Source organism: Genypterus blacodes, unplaced genomic scaffold (assembly GCF_046128005.1).
Source record: "Genypterus blacodes isolate CSIRO-AG114 ecotype Tasmania unplaced genomic scaffold, CSIRO-AGI_Gbla_v1 ptg000255l_1, whole genome shotgun sequence".
Classification (NCBI taxonomy): Eukaryota; Metazoa; Chordata; class Actinopteri; order Ophidiiformes; family Ophidiidae; genus Genypterus; species Genypterus blacodes.
Genome location: NW_027467049.1, coordinates 342,501 through 350,000, shown reverse-complemented (window position 1 = coordinate 350,000; position 7,500 = coordinate 342,501). Strand labels below are relative to the sequence as shown.

At 47.4% G+C, this 7,500-nt stretch overlaps 1 protein-coding gene across 2 annotated transcripts in view; it reads right to left on the bottom strand.

The window, feature by feature from the left end:
- The window catches only part of lrfn5a (leucine rich repeat and fibronectin type III domain containing 5a), a 65,502-nt gene that overhangs the window by 5,041 nt on the left and 52,961 nt on the right, over nucleotides 1-7,500 (bottom strand). The gene's annotated exons all lie outside the window — the stretch shown is intronic.

Sequence of the window (7,500 nt, the reverse complement as noted above, 5' to 3'; positions counted from 1 at the left end):
GGCTGCCAGCGTTTGAGGCCCTACAGTGGGCAGATGATTGCCTTGGCCGAGACTATTACACTAATCTATCTACTCTGCTCTGCCAAGCCCTCAGCCCAGGGCGTCTGTGTGTGTTTGTGTGTGTGTGTGTGTGTGTGTGTGTGTGTGTGTGTGTGTTTCATTAGACTTTCCCTACACAGACTGAGCAGGAGAAGGTGTCAAATATTTCTATGCACTTCGAATCTATGCAGGGAATGTTTCTGCGCCTGTGTGTGTGTGTGTGTGTGAGAGTTCCATTACACTAATCTTCTCCTCCTCTTCCCGGCGGCTGTCACTGCCACTGGCTCCCTGCCAACATTCATCAGCGATACAGCAGAACATGCAGGGAGAACCCGTCCCTCTCTGTGTAGGCATGTGTGCATGTGTGTGTGTGTGTGTGTTTATAAACTCAAGCCCTCTCCACTGCAGGCCGGACAAAGCCAGGAGGCCACTGTGATCTCCATTAGGAGCTCTCAGCTTTTTGTCTCAGGACAAACGAGCTGCCGCACACACACACACACACACACAACAGTGACGCGTGACACCAGATTGTTGTATTTCAGGCCATTTCAGTTGATTAAATATCGGACAAAGCCTACAGGCCACAAACACGCGTTACTGCGGGAGAGGGAGGCATTCAGGGCCATGATTCAACACAAAGGACAGGAGCTCCCAGGTGGAGCTGCAGCTGTGCGATAAGGAGCCAGAGCTTTAATCACTCCACCGTGTTCTTCACTCTGAGGCAGAAGATCTCAGTCAGCGAGACGCAAACCAACCACGCCGGCAGCCAGTCATTATTCAATAACATTTGCAGTTATGAAGAATAAACTGGAGGGCGCAGAGAGCTCATACCTCCACCAAGGCCTGCTGATGTTCTGCTGAATCAGGCTGTTTATCTTTCTAAACATATTTGTTAATGTAATGAGAAGTTAAGAATGTAACAGCAGTCCCCCATATGGTCTAAACATCTGAATCTGACAGAGCTAGATCAGCTCTGCCTGATTTAAAGACCTCAAAATCTAATTACCTCATATCCTATCTTAACGCTTCATTTCTTTTTGAGATATCTTCTGATACACAAACATGGACCAGAATGTGAATACACACAAACCCTGAGAGAGGAGCATTGTTTTGAATATCTTCCTCCACCTGAACACAAGAAAGCTGCTCGTAAGCTTTGATTTTCTTCACGTAACAGCAGAACATAAATGAGTCTCTTCCTCTTCTTCTTCTCACTCCCATTAGAGGCGTTTGCAGGATCTGGGTCACACAAATCTGAAGAGTCAGTTGTCCAATTATTTCTAAGAGATTCTTCACTTCCTGCTTAAGTCTCCTGTGTTCCTGCAGCGTGAGATCGTTACGGCTAAACAGCCTCAAACACAGCAAACTGTCAAGAATAACCAGCAAAAGAACTATAGATTGGTTTCAAACTTTACTTTACACTCTTTTAACATGACGTTTGGATTCTTCTTGCTCTAGTTTGCTTCTCATTCCGATATAGTGTAGTAATTCAATTCAATTCAATGGATCCTGGACCTGGATTAGAGTTGAATTCCCCGTCGTTCTTAACTGGATTCATAATCTACCAGAGAAGCAAAAACTCACAAACTTCATAGGAACCTCCTCTGGTGTATGAGCACAAAGTGAGGAGGATTAATGGAAGTTCAACGACCGGCCCACTACCGCCGACCTCCCAGCTAATGTGGCTCAGGCAGCAGATGGCTTAGCTCAATGCTAATAGGTCCGAGTCTCTGAGGCGGAATGGCACCGTTACATCCTGGCTTCATATCTGTGTTTTACCAAGCAGAATGCCCCCCCCGGCGCCGCGGCTAACTGCTAACAAGCGGCCCGACACGCCGCAGTCAGAGGTGGAACCGTTCGCTGCTCCGAAACCTTTAACAAAGACACACAACCGTGCGCCGCATCAAGATGGAAACATTAACCAACAGCTGCCGGACGGGGAAACGTTTCCACGGCTTCGCGCTGATTACATTACATCACACTAACGAGGAAGCTAACAAATTACTATTTTAATTTTAGTCATAATGTTGGCACTTCATTTGGCCAGACTGGAGCTGAATTATCTGAAATAAACCTCATTATCTCCGTCCCTCCATTATCTTCGCCACATCCATTATCCCAATAGAATAACGACAAAAAAAAACACAATAATGAAACAATCGCTCAGAATCTGCAGCGAGGGATTAACTTCAGTTAGTTTACATCTTTTATCGAGTAGAAACATGTCGGCCTGAAACAGATAAGATGAAACGGTAAGTGACAACCAGTGTTAATGTAACGTGTAGAGCTTCCTGTTTCTCTACGTTAAGCATCAATGAGGACAAAATCCATTTATAGAACAAATCTGAGGAATGAAGGCCAACCGGCAAAGAGATGTAACGTTTATACACACACACACACACACACACACACACAGGGAGCTCTTGTTACTGCTGATCTCGCAGCAGAGACGATCTCAGCGTCCCAGATGCAGGAAGACGGCCCGGCGATCTGCAGACCTCCATCTGCTCCTTCACTGCTGAGTCATCCTCTCCTTCCTCCCACAATGCTCGGCTTCTCTACTTCCTTTACACCACCTTTTCCTCCCTCATCTCACTCTGGCTTCCTCTGGTCTCCATTTTGTCTCTTCCTGTTCCTCCTTCGATCCCTCTCTTGTCCGTCATTTCCTTGTCCACTCCTTTCCTTGCTTTCTATCTTTCAATTACAATTTCTTTCTTTCTTTCATGTTTATGTTCTCATCTTTTCCTTTTTCTTTCTTTCTTTCTTTCTTTCTTTCTTTCTTTCTTTCTTTCTTTCTTTCTTTCTTTCCATCCAGCCATCCTTCCTTCCATCCTCCCTCTATACATTATTCATCCTTTCCTCCTTTCCTCGAGTCACATAAGTCACCTTCACGTTATGGCCGTCTCCATCTAGGTCTCCTTCCTTCCTTGATTCATTCCCTCTCCCACTCCTCCCCCCCTTCCCGTCATCTCTTTTTATGGCGCTTGTTTTCTCAGAGTTCCTGGTCTGCGTTTAAAACCCCACAGACCACTTACAACAATCGCACCGTTACGTTGGCCCCGCGATATGTTTATGGTGCCATAAAATCAGAATTGGAGCATTACAGCAGGATAAAGGCGGATGTTTTTACGTCTTAAGCACAGCTGAGGTGGGTGTTATACCTGGGCCGCAGGGACCGCTGGCATGATCAAGTACTTCCTGCTAGTTACGGCGAGAGAGAGAGAGAGAGGGGTAGATGCTTTTTAAATGGCCTCGACTCATCCCCCCCATCCCCCCGCCCCCCCTTCTGCTGTGTAGATCGTAAAAAGCTCGTCACACAATTTGCGTGTATGTGTAGTTTTTATTTGCAAATGGCGACCAAGACGCTGAAGCTCCACCAGTGTGCTGGAGTGGAAAACGAGAATTCGAGGAACACAGTGGAAGACGAAATGGACGAGATGCATAGAGAGGGAGAGAGAGGGAGTGAGACACAGAGAGAGAGAGAGATAGAGAGACGGAGAGAGAGAGAGAGAGAGAGAGAGAGAGAGAGAGAGAGAGAGAGAGAGAGAGAGAGAGAGAGAGAGGGGAGGATACTTCAGGCACTTTAAGCCCAAACAGGCCCAGGAGCCCGTTTTTGATAACTGATACAAATTCCTGTTATTCTTTTTGGTTTCAGTTTGGTTTCAGTCTCAGTGGCTTTGTTTGCTCCGCGGCTGTGAGAGATGGAAGTCACAGGAGCAGAACTGAACAGAGGCTCAGCAGAGGGCAGGGCCTGCTGAGGAGGAAGTCTGGGAGTCGGGGCTTCAGCGGGGGGGCGGCCTGGACAAAGCCCGACCGCCACCAGCAGACGACTGGTGGTCCCCGGCTGATGACCCAATTAGACTGAGCAGTGGGTGGTGCCTGACCTACAGAGAGACAGGCAGCACACCGGAGGGGCACCCTGAGGCACCGGGGCAGGAGCGGCACTGCACGGCCCAGCAGACGGGCCGTCAGCCTGTACTGCAACAGGGTCTCGGGATGTATTCTACCTGATGCTGACTGCCAGAACACACTCCACAGGACAGGAAAAGTGCAGATACAGTAAACAACGTCATCTTCCTTCCAGGCTTCAGTTGTTAAGAGAGTTTCTAAATGTTACAACAGAGTTTGTGTGGCGTTGAACACATTTGAATCTTTTTTATCTCCTCATCTATTCTTCATGAATACGTAAGTTCCCTTCATAAAAAACCTTTATGATGTGAAATAATAGTCCTGACATGTGAATAAGAGCACATTCTGCTTTATGGCTGGTGTGGATTTGCTGCTTGCTGTGAGTTTTACTGCCATCATGGCCGCGGCTGTAAAGGGCTCAATAAAGCAGCTGGTGCGTGAAGGCCAATGGCTGCATGAACTACATGAGCCCCCAGAGGTCAAGAGGAAAAGGTCAACACAATATTTCATCTGCCTCAGCCTTCCCTTGACCTCAGGCTCAAATAAGACGTCAAGAAGCGCTGCTGACAGAGAGACAGAGAGACAGAGAGGTAGAGAGACATAGAGACAGAGAGACAGAGAGGTAGAGAGACATAGAGACATAGAGATAGAGAGGTAGAGAGACAGAGAGGTAGAGAGACATAGAGACAGAGAGACATAGAGGTAGAGAGACAGAGAGACAGAGAGACAGAGAGACATAGAGACATAGAGACAGAGAGGTAGAGAGACAGAGAGGTAGAGAGACAGAGAGACAGAGAGACAGAGAGACATAGAGGTAGAGAGACAGAGAGACAGAGAGACATAGAGACATAGAGGTAGAGAGACAGAGAGACACAGAGACACAGAGACATAGAGACAGAGAGACATAGAGGTAGAGAGACAGAGAGACACAGACAGAGAGACAGAGAGACACAGACAGAGAGACAGAGAGACATAGAAAGGAGAGACAGAGAGGCATAGAGACATAGAGGCTCCATTTAGTTTATCTTATAAACATGTAGTTTGGATTAAAGTTGCTCCTCCTGTTCTTTTGTTGACAGGTTCAGTTGAAGCCTTTCTAAGTGTGTGAGGTTCACAGACTCAAACATTCTGGGTTTGTGCTTCATCTCCACTCTGACTGGATAGAGAGTTAATCTTTAAAGGGCCCAAAAATGAAACAAAAAGACCTTTTTTCCGTTGATGGCACAGCAGAGAGCAGGAGCCTCGACCTTGGATTTGTTTTCTACACACAGAATAACGTCACTATAATTCACAACATTTGAAAAGCAGAGCGGTGGATGTTGATGCCACCTGGCCTCAGGAACAGGAAGCTGGTGTTTAAAGTGGAGGACCTGGATTAAAACCCTGCACTGTATCAGTAAACACTTTCTCCTCTCAAGTGTCCTTGAGCAAGACACTGAATCCCTATTAGGTGCAGGCGTGCTGCCCAGTATCCGACCCTGACCCCCCCATGAGGAGTGAGGCGGGGGTGGGATTCCCTGCAGGGATCAATACAGCCTCCAGTATCACACCATACCATCAGGTATCAGAGACGCAAGCGGTGACCGAGGCACCACCAGGAGAGGCACGCAGGGATTCAAACCTGCGCTCACTCCTTTTGTTCGCACTGGGACCTGAACTCACAGAGTTATGTTGAACAGGTGAAGGACCAAGCACAGAAAATGTCGATGTGCTGCTAATCAATATGCTGAAAGAGCTCGGATACAATGAGACCGATCGCCTCGTCTGTCCCTCTCCGTCTCTCAGCTCGGCCTCCCTGCGCCACGCCTCTCCCCCCCCTCGCTTGTCTTATATCATGCCTCCCTCTCCTCTCCTCTCCTCTCCTCTCCTCTCCTCTCCTCTCCTCCTCTCTTCCGCTGCCTTTCTTTTGTGTTTGCGTAATGAAAGAGCAGAATCGATGGGTCGCCGCTTTGTGCCGGCAGAGGTGTTTCAATGGAAATCAATTGTCTTTTTGAAGACAACCGAGCTGCAAAATAACAACCAGACGCAGGACGACAGCAGATACACGATGACTGCAGAGGGCCGGAGTGGATCCAGAGTGGATCCAGAGTGGATCCAGAGTGGGCGGCGGAAACTAACCCATCCAGTTAATGTTCTGTCTAATCCCTGGTCCAGCCGGCGTTCAGGAGAAGGTGTCTGCTAATGTGCTCATCATTTCTTCCAAATGAACTCTGGCTGAACAACGCAGGAACACAAACCTCACAGAAATCCCAATCACCAGAAATACGACAAATCCACACAAGTCTTGTTGCACCTTTGGGGTGAAAACAAAAGAGACTGAAGCGGAGAAGAAGAAGCAGCAGCAGCAGCCATCTTTGATCTTAAAGGTCGGTGTCGTTATCGTTACCAGACAGACAGCTTTAAATCCCGCTGGCGCCGTCTGCCGATGATTCGCGCTTTGAGGGGGATGAGTGCTGATGAATTATGCACAGAGATTAGGAATAATAAGCCGGGCAGATAATGGCGGAGAGATTCCTCTGTGAATGATCGGTGTTTGTTCGTTATAAACCGGAGATAAAACGACCGCATGAGATCAAAGATGCATCAGCAGTTTACAGCTTCAAGATAAGAGTCGAATTTCACAACAACCCCCGGAGCGCCGTCATGGCGACACAGGCGGCTAATCCCACTGCTCCGCCGTCTCTTGTTGATGGTGTGTACTTATGAAGTATGTACGGGGATTAGCAGCGATATGAAAGCACGATAATGCAGGCAGATTCCCCCACAAATGCTGCGTGTGTTTAAATCCCTTCCCCCATTTCACCCGAGTCAATATTGAGCTCAAATAACAATCATCCCCTGCGAGACACCTCCAATCTGTGTAATCCTCAGCAAACTTCCAAATTTAAGACCAGCAGCTTCCTGTTGTTGAGGCCGTCGCCCTGAGTCAAGTCTGTAATACTGATTGAATATTGATTATAGATGAGGATTTGGCTTCTCTCTCCTCTCTCTCCTCTGCTGACACCAGTTTGCTTTGAAACGGTCGCTAGCTTTCCAGGCCGCAAGGTCGTCAACTATAACGTAGTTAAGCTGGAGCCGAGCTACTCTCTTCATAAAGTAGTTAACTACAGTACACGTTCAACTAGACTGAAGCTACTCCAAGGGGCAATATTACAAATGTTCTGCTGTTCAATAAGCAGAGACGATTTCTCTCCCTGAGAAAACTGAAAATGACCGATTTTGTTACAAATCATTAGAATCATAGAAAATCCTCTTTACGCCGTTTCAACATTGAGGGAAAAACGATGTAGCAGTGTGATGAATGTGTGTGTATAGAGTACATGTCCCATAAGGCTCAGCAAGGGGACTGGGAAGAGCAATGCATGCTGGGACATGATTAAGGGACGAGTGGTGTCAGCAGCTGTGTGTTTCAGGGCTCAGTGTATGTGTGTGTGTGTGTGTGTGTGCAACAGTTAGAACGGCACAATGTAAAGTAGCTTTGACAATCTACACAGCTACTTACATTAAAAATTACAATTAGTGGAAAAGCTAGATTGATTTGCGATTGGCAGC